At 36.7% G+C, this 16726-nt stretch overlaps 1 protein-coding gene and 1 non-coding gene across 3 annotated transcripts in view; one reads left to right on the top strand and one right to left on the bottom strand.

Annotated features, from left to right (window-relative positions):
* The window catches only part of TENM1 (teneurin transmembrane protein 1), an 882499-nt gene that overhangs the window by 130739 nt on the left and 735034 nt on the right, over positions 1–16726 (top strand). Inside the window, exon 3 of one of the 2 annotated variants that reach the window (XM_043896986.1) lies at positions 13550–13579. The exons of the other annotated variant lie outside the window; for it this stretch is intronic. The gene's annotated coding sequence lies outside the window, so the exon portion shown is untranslated. The remainder of the gene's footprint in view (positions 1–13549; positions 13580–16726) is intronic. 2 annotated transcript variants of the gene reach the window in all.
* TRNAY-GUA lies at positions 3229–3300 on the bottom strand. The gene has a single exon. It is a non-coding gene; the product is annotated as a tRNA-Tyr (tRNA).

Below are 16726 nucleotides of genomic sequence, written 5' to 3'. Positions count from 1 at the left end.
ACCTGGCTTGGAGAATTTTAAGCATCACTTTACTAGCATGTGAGATGAGTGCAATTGTGCGGTAGTTTGAGCATTCTTTGTCATTGCCTTTCTTTGGGATTGGAATGAAAACTGACCTTTTCCAGTCCTGTGACCACTGCTGAGTCTTCCAAATTTGCTGACATATTGAGTGCAGCACTTTCACAGCATCATCTTTTAGGATTTGAAATAGCTCAACTGGAATTTCATCACCTCCACTAGTTTTATTCATAGTAATGGCTTCCTAAGGCCCACTTGACTTCGCATTCCAGGATGTCTGGCTCTAGGTGAGTGTGAGTGATCACACCGTTGTGATTATCTGGGTCATGAAGATCTTTTTTGTATAGTTCTTCTGTGTATTCTTGATTTAGGAAATTAAAATTTAATTTATGTTTCATATAAATTCAACACAAATTTCTGTTTACTTATTGACAATGATTCTGAAGTTCACTTTGGAAGAATAAAGATTTTAATAGTTAAAAATGTGTTTAAAATATCAATAAAAGATACTAAGATGTATCACCAAGTTATAGTAGTTATTAGTATGGTAAGGTTGTAAGAATGAAAGGGTGAATAAAATGAAACAGATAGCTTTGAAAAAGTATCATGCTTATGATTATAAAAGTCATGAACAATGGGAAAAAGAATAATTAAATAAATTGTTCTTTGAAAATTAGCCATTCGAGAGATAAAGGAGTTTACCATAAAACCTCAGATTAGAGCCCCACTTCACATTAGATGCCTAAATAACTTTTTGAAACATTTGAGTTAAATGTTGTAAAAGTTTAAAAATGTAAACAAATAGAGTTGGCTATTTAATTTTATGATGAAGAGAAATCCCAGAAGAAGGGTGTTGGGTTTAAATCTATAACAAACAACTTTTGTTCATAAGAAGTACAATTAACAACATGAAAAGGCAACTCATAAACATGCAAAATATGTGCAATGCATATGAAAAAGGTCTAATATGTATAATAGATAAATATCTCTTATAAGTCTTAAGAAAAATGTGAACCCTCCTATAGGAAAAAGGCAAAGATTTGAGTAGGAAATGCAAAGAAATGCACGTTGACAATAAACATATGGAAAATACAAATTAAAAGCAGATTTTTTGCCAATAATATTCATAAAGATTAGTTCTTATGAAGTTCTGAAGATAGGCAATCTCCTGTACTTATAGAAGAGAGTAAATATGATTTTTCTGGAAAGCAAATGGCAATATGTAAAAAATAATAAAGAACTCAATTTCTGCTCCAAGTAGGTGCATCAAAAGGTTGACCATTCACTTGCCTAGAACGCTCTTTTCCTTACTGCTGGGTCGCCCCTCTTTCTGGTTGTTCACCCATATTTCAAATTTGTCCTCTACTGAGTTTCTAGTTTGAGCGGGGAGGTACCATGTAGGATTTTCAAACAACCCTCAGTTGTTGCAAATGACTCAGCTTTGGGTTAAGACACTTAATCTAGCATGAAACAAAATGATGAGTGTAGGACTGGGGGTCAGGCATACCCTAGCTTTGCTACCAGGTGGGTAGTGACTTTAAGCAAATGGCCTAACCTCTCTGAACCATAGTCTGTTGTGGATGAAAAGATAAAATATGTATAAAACAGTTCATTGCCTGGAATATAGCAGGCAATTAAAATGGTCACTATTGTTACTACTATTGTGTATCAGGGACTGCAGGAGACCAATGAATTTCTCAAGAAATTATTGAGATTTTTAGGAAAAGGTACTTTATTGTTATTACTAATATCTAGTGCTACCAGAAGGACAGAATATGAACTGAGCTGCCAGTCTAAGTACTTAAGATATAAAGGAAAGAAGTAGCTCTCAGGAAATGTTCTAAGCAAGTGACTCTTAGAGACTTCATTTCTTCTATTTCTCTATTCCCAGCACCAAGCACAGTTCCCAGCAGGTAGTAATATGTAAAGACTTGTTGATTAGGTAGATAGATGACTGGCTGATGACTGGCTGGCTGAGGTCTGACAAATCAAACCCCCAGGGAGTAGTGTGAAGGAGTACAGTGCATGTGTGTCTGGAGAAAAGGGGCATATATAACTGGGAAGAGAAGGAAAAGGTAAGACAAAGGGAGTTGCAAGTTGTGAAAAGATATCTTCAATTTTTTGAGTTGCAGTCCTCATGACCTTTATGTTGTTTTCACACTCAACTAAAATAGCTGGGAATATACTGGAAGAAATTCAAACTCTTATGGTCTTACTAATGGACTTGAAAATACCCTCCTTCACTTCCACCCTCCTAGTGAAAATTAGTGACAAGATGACAAGGCAGAGACTACTCCAGGGAGCTATTGCTGAAGTCTGTGGGGATCCAGAATCTAGGCTAACAGAGCAAAAGGACCATGGCCAGAGTGACCTGTTTTCTGAACTTTAAATTGGGACACATGGTCTGACTAAAGATTTTTTTTTAATACATGAATGTATTTGTGGTGACAATCTAAAGAGATACATACGTCATATGTCCTTTCATAAATTACCGTTATTGGAAATAATAAAATTCTCTCAAATCGGAGCTGTCCTAAAAACTTGGAAGCATATGGTTGCCATGGTTTTTGGAATCTTTTAAAATATGAGGATTCTGAAGGACTTTGAAAAGATTCAGTATTCTCACAGATTATGCACGTACATGCATGCGTGCGCGCGCACACACACACACACACATTTCTTTGTTGTAGGAAGTCCTATCAGGGTTTCAGACTGGTAATTTTTCCAAAGTCATGACCCCGGTACAAAAGCCCAGGCAGGACATGTTCAGCTTCAGAAGTGGTAGAGGGAAGTCAGGGCCAATAGATGTGATGTTAAGCTGACTTGACTGATGAGGGTAACAGAAACTAGACAGCAGGAATTCAGGAATAAAAAATGGGACTAGAAGGGAGAGTCAAGCATTTATTGGGATTGGAATATGATAATTATGTATACTTTGTAAATAAACCAAGAAGTAGATACATTTGTTCAATGAGAAAGTTAATCTTTGCTGGAAGACCACAAGAGATGTCAGGCTTTATGAAAGATGAAAAGGGGCACCTACTCATTTGGCTCAAAAAGAGAATACTAGGATGAAGAGTGAAAGTGTTAGTCATTCAGTTGTGTCCGACTCTGTGACCGCATGGACTGTAGCATGCCAGGCTCCTCTGTCCATGGGATTTTCCAGGCAAGAATACTGGAGTGGGTTGCCATGCCCTTCTCCAGGGTATCTTCCCAACCCAGGGATTGAACCTGGGTCTCCCGCATTACAGGCAGACTCTTTACCAACTGAGCCACCAGGGAAGACCTAGTAGGATGAGGAAGGTTTTAAAGACAAAGGTGATATCCACCAGTCTTCATTCAGTTACTGAATATTCTTGGTGTGCAATAATAAAAATCTTCCAAGTTCCTGCTTTCATGGAACTTGATTCTAATGGGAAGACAAACAGTAAATGAATAAACAAATTTAGGCATAATGTGTTAGGTATAAATGTTATAAAGAAAATAACCCAAGACAAAGGGATAAAGAATGGTATAGTGCAGTAGGAATGGGTTTTGGCTATGATGGTCATCAGGGTCATCCTTATTCTTGAGGAGGTGACACTTGAACAGAAATATGAATGAAGTATAGTCAGTAACCATACAAAACCTAGGGAGAAGAGACTGGTATGGCAAACAGATTGATTAATAAGTCAATATGCCCTGAGGTGGGGTTAAGCTTGGAGTATTAGAAGAACTGAAAGCAAGCCAGTGAGGTTGGAGCTGAGTGATTTTGAGGGAGGCAGGAGCAGGTTGTGTGGGACCCTGTAGGCTGTGGTGGTGAATTCACTTTATGTTTGCCAGAAAGCCATTGAAGGCCTTTGAGCAGAGGAGTTATGAGATCTGATTTATGTTTTAAAAGATTACCTTGGTTGCTGGCTAGAAAGAGACTTGAGGAAGGCAAGAATTGAAACAGTGAGGCCAGTGTAAAAGCTTTTTGCCATAGCCTAGGTTCAGGCTGATAGTGGTGTGGATGAGAGAGTGGTGAGGACTGGTTAGATTCAGAAGATGTTTTGAAGGTAAACTTGATACAATTGCTGATCGCTTAGCTATGGGATAGAAGGGAAAGAGGAACCAGGTAGGGCACAAGGTTTTTAGTCTGAGTAACTGGGTAAGTAGTGGTGCTGTGTACAGAGGTGGAGTTATAAAGGTGGAGAATCAAGGGACAGATTTTGAACAATTTGAAATCTCTCTTACCTAGTGGCCAACAGGAGTAAGCAGTTGGATACATGAGTGTGAAGTTCAAGGTGTGGTCAGGATTGAAGTTACAATTTGAGGGGTGGATACATAGTATTTAACTGTGGGACTGGACAAGATAATCTAGGGGATGGGTATAGATACAGAAGAGCTCCCACAGATATGCATTCCATGGAAACTGCTGTCACTGAGATTTATTTGTTCAGTCAACACATGTTTTTGAGTGCTTATTTTGTGTTAGGCACTGTGCTAAGCTCTGGAAATATAGTGGAGAGCCAAATACAGCTTCTGTCTTTACAGACCTTAGAATGAAAAGCTACATGGCTGATAAAAGGATCAGGACAAAAATGTCACCTAGAAGGATAGACTAAAACATTGAGCTTTACAAAGATTAAAACAAACATAACAATTGCTAAGTCAATAAGACAGAGAAAATGAGTATTCAGGATATGTGTGGGGGTGGGAGATGGGAAAGCAGGAGGAGATCAGAGTCAGGGACACTTCCAGGAGTGAGGCTAAATATCTCTGGAGAACATATAGGCAAAGAAACCTTGGATAGAAAGTTTTGAGCCTATGGGAAAATATCTTTCTAACTCAGTGAAGGTATGGAATAGTAATACATTCACATTGTGCCAGAAAAGATATCCTAGAGTCACATTAGAGAAAAGATCAGAAAGGAAGGAAGTGGTTATGAGCTTAGGTTCCAAAGTCATGTGTGGATTAAAGTGAAAAGTGTGGAAAAGTATCTAGGAAGTTGCATGGCATATATGAATAAATGAATAAATAAGTGAATAAATGTTATCATATAATAATACTTACTCTGATGATAATAAATTTGAGAATCTTCTGCAGCTGAGCTAGTATTGCTCTTCATTAGTGTGTTATTTCCTCCCAACAAACTGAGGAAAGAAACTGAGTTAATTGAGGCTCATAGGTAAGCAGGTCAATGCTTGGTAAATATATCTGGGTTTGTACTGAAAAAAATTTTTTTTCTTAAATTGATCCTTTCATTTTTCATTGTTTGTTGGTCAGGATCTTTTCATATGTCCCCTCTCAGTTACCTCTGAGAGAAAGAAAATATTTTCTTTTTTTTTTTTTTAATAAAACCACTACAATATTGTAAAGTAAGAAAATATTTTCTTTAATTGGGCATCTTACCATCTCTAGAGCAGTGCTTCTCAGACTTGAAGGTGCTCAGGAATCACCATGGGATTTTGTTAAAATGCAGATCTCCATTCAGTAGGTCTGGGGTGGGGCTTGAGATTCAGTGGTTCTAACAAGCTCCCAGGTGATGCTAATATTGGTGCGGCTTTCCATGAACCAAACTTTGAGGCGTGTGGAGCTAGGAAAACTACCTGGAAAACGCTAGAAAACACGGAGCTGGGGCAGTCAGTGACCTGAGTCTCAAATAAGTGAGGCATGCTTCACATGATTACTCCTGCTTCTCTTCTCGACCTCAGGTGGTTCTTTTACATTACAGCTGTGTAAGGGGAGCATTTCATGGTGGGAAACTGGGGTCACCAAAACAGAGAGCCTGCGCGTGACCGCTCACGGCCTCCGTGTTGTCCTGAAACAGATGTGAATGCACAGCTGTCAGCTACAGAGAAAGCTCCTGAGGAAAATCTCCAGGGAGCCATATATCTTCCTTTTATCATTTTCCTCTTCATGATGTTTTCTTTTCTCAATCCCATGAAAAATCACATAATGGGATTTTTATTGTAACCTGTTTGAATGGATAGGACAATGGAGAAATATTGCAGCCAAGAAAGTGTTCCCACAACTAAAGGAAGTTTATCTGAGAAATGTTTGTGGCAGAACATAAGCCACTATTAGAAATAAAATTTGGGCAAGATGAAAAATCATTCAAAATAAATTGCATATTGTTTATCAGAAATACTTGTAGCATACAGAAAGGTTTTAATTATGATTATTGAGATAAAAATTGTGGCTTTCAAATATATTGTTCCAATATGACCAGCATATTTTATTGCAAAAATAGTCCTTCCTCAAGAAAGGCCTCTGATAAATGGAGATTGAAATAGACAGTATACTCTGATGCCACTGATTATCATCAGATATCTTGGCCTTTTCAACATGATCCACTCTTTTTTTTTTGATCCACCCTTTTAATGAATGAAACATGGAATTTTATTCCATCACTTTAGAGGCATTTATTATCTTTGTATATTGTCCAGTCTTTCTTTGTTGTTTGAAATCATTTAGTTTTCCATCCACAGCCCTTTAGGAATTTTTCTGTGCATGATTGATAGATACGAGAGCAGTATAGTGAAGTGTTTAAGCTCATGGCCTTTAGAGATTGATTTGAATCCTCCTGTTGCCACTTATTACCTGTGTGACATTAGAGAGCCAATTTAAGGTTCTGGTGTCGGTTTCTTCATCTGTGAAATGGGAATAATAATAGTCCTTAATTTATAGAGTTGTAAGTAATAGTTAATACTTTAAACCAGCCTAAACTATGGCCAGTGTGCTTGTGAACACTTACTAAGCTTTTAAAATATTTTGGATAATCTTATTAATGATGTTAGATGGTAAACTGTTTCATATCAGTGTTTATGTTGTATCTCCCCAGCTAGACTACAAATACATTTTAATTATGGGAGCAATATCTTTTATGTTCTGTTTATTACCTTCAATGCATTGCTATATCTGTATGTTTGCCATCGTCACAATGGATTTGGTTTGCAGATGCAACTACCATGAAGTAAATTAAAAAAAAGAAAAATAGAGACTGCAATTAGGAAACACTGCCATCAATAAGCAAGTAATGAGGTGGGGTAAATGGAAAGCATATTTTCTCACTAATAATTAATACTAATTATAATAATCCTATTTATCAAGTACCTACTTTACTGTGTTAGACACTATCTTTTATTCTTCATGTTAATTATATGAATCAGAAAACTGAAACTCATAGAAATTTAGTAACAAGTTTCAGGCCACTCAAATAGGAGTCACACTTATTACTCACTAATTACATATACTCCTTTGGCTTATTCCTTTTTAAAAAAATCTGAGATATGATTCTTGGTTAAAAGAGCTGAATTGAGTTCACATAACAATTCTGCTTCTCACTGTACCTGTGACAAGTTGGACTTCAGAACCCATGTTTGTACAGAAAAACTCTCTCTAAATGTAAATCTGAAGCTTCTTTGTAAAAGACTTTATCCTCTGTCATTTCCTGGGAGCTCTTGCCTCCAGAACTACATAAGTTGATCATTTCCTACAAATCTTTAGTTACTGCCAACCCAAGATGACGCATCCTCTGTTATCATGCCCCAGGATTTGTCCTCTTTTTCCTCATAGGTATAATTTATGATAATGCATTTCTGATTTTCCACTCAATGAGAATAATCTGGATGTGAAAACATTGTATTTCTCCATCTGTTTCAACACTTGGGCTAGTGATCACATTTTAATTAGTAAAGCAGTGGTCCTGAACAGAAAGAGAATGATCAATACTGTTGTTTCAAGTCCAGTTGTACTATAATGAACATCTTGGCTATAAACTGGATTCCTTTGGTTGACTTATAGTCTTGGCATTGGCAGATGATTAAACCAGTAAAAATCTCCTAGTTCTACTTTACCTGGAGCCAATCATTTTAAGAGTTTTTCCTTTCTCTCCTGATCACTTCATTTACTATTCTTTATGGAGTGTGTGTTGAGTGGAGGACTTGGTCAAGGTAGATGTAGAGATGGTGATAGATCAGAGAGTAGGAAGATCTTGATTGTACTTTATTCCCAAGTATCCTTAGTATAAGAATATATTTTGCCTTATGTTGATTCAGTCACCTGAATAATATGCATCTTTAAGGTTTCGATTACAGTTCCTTCATCATTTGCTTTTCTTCCAATTTGAGTATCATTTGCAAACTAGGAAATGTTTTCAATATCCTCATCCAAATAATTACATTCATATAAAAAATCTGTTAATGAAACATTAGAGCTAAGGGCTTAATTGCTGAAAAATCAACTCTCAGAGCTAGAAAATTCGGTTAAGATTCCATGGCAACAAGATCTATTATTAACTGTATAAATGTTATCTAATAACATTTTGAAATTAACGTGCTAGTTTAGGTGCTTTCAAGACTATATATAAAGGTAAGGTGCTGTTTAAAAATAAAATAGTCTGTTTAAATAGTTTCTCTGGATGAAAATTTTGGAAAACTTCCAGTTTCTTCCAATTATTTTAATCCTTATCAAATTTTATGCTCATTTTTCTAACAGTTAATGAGAAAATGCTCCATTTCTTTTGAAATACAACAGCACTTGATATCCAAGTCTTACTTCTGTCTCAGTTTTTTCTAAAGAAAAAAACTAACAGAAAAGAAAAATGCAAATACAAATGTAATGAAGTAGGAAAGTTGCTATAGGATGTGTCTAAGAAGGGAATCCAGGAGAGCAGGTCATCCTTTGAAGGAAAAAAACTTTAGACGTGAGAAAATATTTTTGCAATTTTAAAGTATAATAAGTATACAAAAGTATCTGAAGTTGAATGAAAGATATTACATGCTTATTTGCCACAAAGAAGTGAAAACTGGCCTAGGTTAATAAAAATGAATGTAGAAAGGTAGCAAGAGTTTTTAGTAAGCACTTTATTCATATCAAAGCAAAAAGGATTGAATACTGAAACTATTGAATGTATGACTGAGGACTTCTAGTAAGCACATTGAACAGATGATTCAGAAGTGGGAAACACCACTGAGATTTTTCTCACAATGCCCATGCTACAGATGGCAAAACAAAGGCCCAGGGCTGGGCAGTAATTTTTCCAAAGGCACACAGTAATTATAGCAGCCTAAGCATGTGGAAGAATGCCAGGTTCCATTCTTCCAGAGCAGGGGGGACATCATCATGAGAGATGATAGTATTCAAACACTGGAAGAAGCATTTATTGGAAATATGTTGTTTATTCATCACTATGTTGGTTATCAGAGGGGATCCCAAACAAAAAGACATAGTATTTGTCCATGAGAAGATTTTTATCAAGTTGGGAAGACAAGGGTCTAACATATTTGCAGCAGCACCTAGAGGACAAGTCCAAATTCAGATAAACCGTGAAGATCTAAAAGACTGCACAGCACAGACTAAGTACATGTTGCTGGAGCAATTCTGAGTAAAGGTAGTTATGGGGTGAGGTGACTAAAATATGGGACTTAAGCTGCTGGTGCTATATTGACACTAAAGGAAAAGACTGAAAACTGACCTTAATATGAGTACAAATTTAGGTTAATATTAAAGAATAACTCTCACTAAGTACTTCCTGGGACTGAGGAGAAAGCAAAGGAAGTATAGTAAGTTGTTCCACCTTACCTATGGTTTCAGTTACCTGCAGGCATCTGTGGTCTGAAAATAATAAACGGAAAATTCCAGAAATAAACAATTCATGATTTAAATTATGTGCTGTTCTGAGTAGCGTTGTCCACTCCATCCTGCCTGGAGGTGATTCATGAGTTTGTCCAGAGCACTGGGCAGCCTTTTAGTAGCCACCTTGGGTATTGATCGAGAGGTAACCCTTATTTTACTTAATAATGGCCTCAAAGCACAAGAGGAGTGATGCTGGCAATTCTGTTATGCCAAAGAGAATACATAAAGTGCTTCCTTTAAGCAAAAAGTCGAAAGTTCTTGACTTCATAAGGAAGGAAAAAAAAATCACTTATTGAGGTTGCTAAGATCTATGGTAAGAACAAACCTCTTTAGGAAACTGAAGAAGGGGAAAGAAATTAGTGCTAGTTTTGCTGTTGCACCTCAAACTGCTAATGTTATGGCCACAGTGAATGTTTAGTGCTTAGTTAAGATGAAAAAGACATTAAATCTGTACAGTAACCTCTTTTGAGAGATCACATTACCATAAATTTTATTAAAGTATATTGTTATAATTTTTGTATTTATTATCGTTTTAATCACTTACTGTATCTAATTCATAATTTAATCTTTATCATAGGTATGTATGTATAGGAAAAAAGTATTGAATATATATATGTATAGGGTAAAAGTATTGAATATATATGTAATCAATAGATATTCAATACTATCAATCAATATATTGAATATATATTGATTACATATATATTCAATACTATTTATCTGTCTATACATAGGCCTTGGTATTATTTGAGATTTCAGGCATCCACTTGGGCTTTTGGAACATATCTGTCCCCCAACCCCAAGGATGGTTGGGGGCTACTTACTGTATGTGCTTCTTGCTCTTCATAAACTAAAGGTTTGATTGTAGATACAAGGCATTATTTTTGAAGTATAAGACATAGATAAGGAAGTTGATAATTAATTACTAAGTGAGAGACATAAACAGGAAATCAAATGAATATCCTAGAGTGATCTCAAAGAAGAGGATTAGTGACTATATGGTAATGTGGAAATATTGTGAGCTATTGAGTCATACAGATTGGATTCACATGCAGGCCATGATACTTAGTGGGTGTGTGGCTTTGCTGATCTTCTGTTTCTTTATCTGTAAAACTAGAGGTGTAATATCAATACTTGGGGCTTCCCTGGTGGCTCAGATGGTAAAGAATTTGCCTGCAATACAGGAGACCTGGGTCCAATCCCTGGGTTTGGAAGATCTCCTGAAGAAGGGCATGGCAACCCACTCCAGTATTCTTGCCTGGAGAATTCCATGGACAGAGGAGCCTGGCAGGCTACAGTTCATGGGGTCACAAAGAGTTGGACATGACTGAGCAACTTTCACTTTCGATATCAATACTTCCATGGGTCCTGTGAAGATTGTAAATAATGGATGCAATGGTATGGGACTTTTTTGGGGGGTAGTGAAAATGTCCAGAAGTTGACTGTCGTGACAGCTGCACAACTGTGTGAATATATTAAAATGTATTGACTTGTATAATACTTTAAATGGGAAGATTATAAGGTGTTATCTAAAAAAAAATTAAATGTAAATTTACCAAATTTGAAAAATTTACCATATGACCTACTCCTAGGTATAGACATAAGAATAATAAAAACATATGCCCACAAAACACACCTGAATGTTTGTAACAGTGTTATTACTAATAGCCCCAAAGCAAGCACAACCCAAATATCTAACTGGTGAGTGGATGAGTAAAATGTAAAATACCCATACAATGGAATCTTATTCAGCCATTTCCTAAAAAGGAAAATTCTGGTACATGCTACAACATGGATAAATCTCAAAAATGTTATGCTAGGTGAAAGTGGCTAGATATAAAGGACCACATATCATATGATTCCATTCATAAGTAATATTCTGAAAAGGCAAACCTTTAGAGCTAAATAATAGACTAGCTGTTTCTTTTTTTCATTTATTTTTATTAGTTGGAGGCTAATTATTTTACAATATTGTAGTGGTTTTTGTCATACATTGACATGAATCAGCCATGAATTTACATGTTGTCAGGGATTGGGGGTGAGAACAGAGAGTGTCTGCTAACGGATATTTGGGGTGTAATGTAAGTATTATCAAATTGGTTTGTGGTGATGGTTGCACAATTCAGTAAGTTAACTAAAAACCATTAAACTGTACACTTTAAATGGGTGTATTCTATAGTATGTAAATTATACCTCAATTAAACTAACAGATTCAAAGTGTCAAGTAATATATGCTAAACATAATATAATAGCTTTCATCATTGTTGAAGCAATCAGGGAAGGCCTTCTGAACAAAGGGACATTTGATGGTGGGTGATGGATAGGCTTTGGCTAGATAATGGGGAAGGGAAGAAGGAAGGCTGGGGAAGTAGGGTGAGTAGTGGCGTGTGGTGAGAAATAGCCCTGATGTAATGGGTGTTGCTCTTGGGAGTAGGGAGTCTTTTATTGTTGTTTAATCACTAAGTCGTGTCTGACTCTTTGTGACCCCATGGACTGTAGCCCACCAGGGCCCTCTGTCCATGGGATTCTCCAGGCAAGAAAACTGGAGTGGGTTTCCATGCCCTCCTCCAGGGGATCTTCTTGACCCAGGGATCAAGCCCACGTCTGCATTGCAGGCAGATTCTTTACCACTGAGCCACCAGGGAAGCCCCTTATGGTGTCTGTACTAGGGACTGTTGTCAGATAGGAAACTGTTGCAGTCAGACTGAAGACTGGTTGTGCATGGCTTAAACATGCTGGTGATGAGTAGTTAAAAATGAAGAGGTTTAAAAAAAAAAAATGAAGAGGTTTGAGTGGTAGAGTCCTCGGGTGATAGAGACATGTTGTCTGCTGGCTGGTGCTGATCCAAACCATTTAGAGACTGAGTTTGGAAGAGCTTAGGTGACAGGATGTGATACAGGTGGGTTGGGGTGTGATGTGATGTGACAGCTGTCTAAGTGGTCACTTACATGGTAAAATCAGTTTTATGTCTGAGCAAGTAGGCTCGAAGGGCCAGCCTTGAGGAGTCAGGCCCAGAGTGACTAGCTTCAGAACAGGTAAAGGAAAGATAGAGTTGTGAAGACGTGCTGGTAAAAAAAAAAAAAAATGGTGATCCAACAGGCTGTATTTTCTCTGGCTGCTCTGGAATCATGGAAGAAGCACTGACTATACTACCTTCCAGTCTTATGAGTTAATTACATAAGCAGCCCTGTCAACATTACGGCTTTCCAACAAATTCACTGAGGTTGCTGAGGGAGAAATGTTCACATGTCTTCCGGAAGTTGTCTAGAATTTCAAAGATTTCCTACTCAACCTGAAGCAAATCCTTACAGTGCTTAATCTAAGCAATGTGATAAGATCATGACCTTTTCAGAAATGCCTTTGATGTCAATCCTAATTCAGCTAAATTTTACCTGACACAGTAAGGATGAAACATTATAAGCTAGTTTGTCAAGCATCTCAGTAATCTCTTGTGGCAATAATCTGCTACAACTCAGCTCTGCAATGACGGGGACTGGTGAGTGATGTTCTTTGACTTGGAAGGAACTTATTAAGTATTTGACCATTGATTAATGAAGTAAAAATGCACTAAGTAGACCTTGAAGTGAAGTAGACTGAATAGAAACCTTGCAGGCATTAGTCCCTCCTGCCCACTATCCATAGTGATTTATTTTGAAAATGATGACTGTTTATAGCTACAATGACTCAGAAAAACCAGTGTTGAAAATCAACAGTTACAGAGATGAAAAACACTGTGGGTAACTCCTATCTTGAATTTTAATCACCATTACAAAAGTGAAAAAAAAGGGGACCTATAAAGGATTCAAGTTGTGAAAGCCCATTTTTCCTCAAATGACCATTCTGATGTATAAATTTAAAAGCTATGCTACCATTTTTAATAATATAAACATAAAATATCTAGGAAATTGAAATTGCATTTTTATTTTTTCAGGTACACTTTATGATTGGCCATAACAGCAAAGTAAGTATATGATATTTTTGAGTTGATCATCCATTAAGTTTTAGAATGCTTTTAATCTCTTCTTCATCAATGTGTTCCATATTCGAAAAGACAATAGATACTACAGTTCAGAAACTGAAGAAATAGGATTATTTTGGTCATCATTACTTTTCTTAATATTTTCATAAGTTATCAGGTTTCTTTCTGTTAAAATTTCCCTCTGTATCCACAAAGATTATTGAGTGTTTAGAGGATTGACAGCATACAGCATACTGGTTTTTCTGCCTCTTGTTTTGTGCCTCAAAGTGATACACAGCGTAAAATCTGAAATATTTCATACTCTTGTAGACTATCATCTCATTAATTCTTATTGAGGCTTGTTTGCCATGAGAAACTTTTTTTTTTATTGTCCAGGTTAGATTTTAGCATGCCATTCCAGACTATATATGGTTTTTGAAGCTTCTTTCTAGAGCTAATCTCTCAATATGATCATAAGGCAAATGACCAAAAACCTCCCCCTTTATCATAAAAAGGCTTTACCTAACATTATGAATATAATGTAACATTCATAATTGTCAATACCAAATGAGATATGAAATCAAGGTGGCATGGAAGCTTCCGCTAGAGATGGAATGCTTACCAGTGTTGCCTTGCAGTTTCTTCCCTAGACTTTGAACATTTTTTGTTCATTACAGCCCCTCAGACTTTGAATACTGCAGCCCCAAACCTTGCTTCATGACAGTCCCTGTGTGGGCAACTCATTTACCAAGATTTACAATTTCTTTAAAAAGAAAGTGAGAAGATACTAGTGTGATAACACAAACAACTCTTCATGTCTTGGTGCCCAACAGGTACTCTTATAAATTACTACTAAATAATAGGAGATGGCAATTCCTGCATTACTGCCACTAAAAGATAAATCTATGATGCATCATTCTAGCTTTTACTGTCTCTTAAAACATCATCAGATTGAATTTAGAGTAGCAATGATACAAAATAAATACACAGGACACCCTTCTCATAAAGGAGAGAAAAGCCAGCCTTCTTTGTGCCTGAGTGCTCTAGTGTCAAAATGGAATGACAAGTCTGAGCAACTTCTTGTTTCAGCACACAAAAAATGTAGACCTGTTTCATCCTTTACTTTAAAGAATGCAGGGCCAGTTTGTAATAGAAGAAAGAAAAGAGAAAGAAAAGCCAATGTTTCAGTCCTACTGCTATCACTAACAAGCTGTATGACCTTTAACAAGTCACTTAAGTTCTCTGAACCATAGTTTCCACCTCTGTAAAGTTTTATGGTTAAATTAGATGACCTTCAGGTTCACTTTTGGTTTTAGTATCTTATAGTCTAATATGATTAATGCACATAATACCATATGTATGTTATTTATAATTGTATGTACCTTACTTGTATGACGTGACAGCAATATATGACTACAGAGCTAGCAATTTTTTGAAGATGAAAAAGACAATGTGGCTGCTGAGGCAGGCTAATAATAGTAGTAGTAGTAGTACTTGTATATTTTTAATTCACTTAACAAATATTTATTGAACACCTGGGTGTCACATCAGTAGTAGGTGTAGAAGTGAAAATGAAATATTCCCTTTCCCTTCACATGTGATAGTGAAGCATATGGCTCTATAATATAGAAAAGTCCTGATTAACTAGATACTTGGGGAAAGGGATGTTAATTGAGGCTTTTAAAAAATTAAGTAGTACAGCTATCTTTTATTTCAGTGTTTGTGGTTAAAACATTTTATAAAACTGTAGTCCATTTTGCTACCTTAGTGAACATAATTGAGTTTTACTTTAGTATTTGGAGTATTTTTTCAGGGTCTCAAGTTCATAATTATGAAATCAGTCCTTATTGTACAGAAAAAGTAAGAGCTTGTGATGAATAGGACTAGATCATTTCTTAGGAGATTAGTTTGTTTTTCTTTAAGTACTCATACATTCAAGATGCCCACTCACTTAATCACCATCTTCCTTTTTCTCATAAAGGTTGAGTATAGAATATGAAATAAAATGTTTCATCAGTTGGGCTTCAGTTAATTAAGGTTTAACTGTACATAAAATCCTGATTAGTAACATGGGAATCTGGTTGGTTCTGGGGGGAATTAGTACACTCAGCTTTCAGTGCCAGATTTGGTTAGGAACATGGGCTGACTACATGACGGCATCTGGAAGAGATCAACCAGGAAGGTAAAGGTACAGCATGCTGGAGTTACTGTTTTTTTACCCAGCTTAATGGAGATTATATATTTACTTAAGATTGTGTAAGTTTAAGACATATTCTGCAAAATGAATAAAGGGATTTAAAATATTGAGGTTGAGGGAATTCTCTCCTGGTCCAGTGGTTAGGACTTAGTGCTGTCACAGCTATGGCCTGGATTCAATCCCCAGCTTGGGGAAATAAGGTCCCACAAACTGTGCAAGAGATTAGATCTATCTTCCATCTATTTGAAGAGCTCTCTTGTGGAAGGGTGAGTAGAATCCCACTTGGAAGGGACCTGAAAAGTTATCTATTCCAATACCTCCCCTTCTATATATCCATAATATATATATATATATATATATATATATATATGCACACACATATATAAATCAGTCAGTTCAGTCACTCAGTCGTGTCCAACTCTTTGTGACCCCGTGGACTGCAGCACGCCAGGCTTCCCTGTCCATCGCCAACTCCCGGAGCTTACTCAAACTCTTGTCTATCGAGTTGGTGATGCCATCCAGCCATCTCGTCCTTCTGTCTTCCCCTTGTCCTCCTGCCTTCAGTCTTTCTCAGCATCAGGGTCTTTTCCAGTGAGTCAGTTCTTTGCATCAGGTGGCCAAAGTATTGGAGTTTCAGCTTCAGCATCAGTCTTTCCAATGGATATTCAGGACTGAGGATATATATAATATCCTCATATATATTCTATGCTATCCCCTTATTATATATCCATATAATACCCCATATATATATATCCATATAATATTTGAATCCCTTCTACAGCATTCCACTAAATGAGATTATCTGGAGAACTTCCGACGTAGCCCATTCCACCCTCGTTAGCTCTTTTTCTAGTTGGGGCAAGTGAGGACTACTCTTCATTGTGGCACATAGGCTTCTCATTGCGGTAGCTTCTCCTGTTGTGGAGTAGTGACTCTAGAGTGTGGGCTCAATA

This window comes from Cervus elaphus, chromosome X (assembly GCF_910594005.1).
Source record: "Cervus elaphus chromosome X, mCerEla1.1, whole genome shotgun sequence".
In the NCBI taxonomy this organism is placed as follows: Eukaryota; Metazoa; Chordata; class Mammalia; order Artiodactyla; family Cervidae; genus Cervus; species Cervus elaphus.
This window is presented reverse-complemented; position numbering and strand designations above follow the sequence as displayed.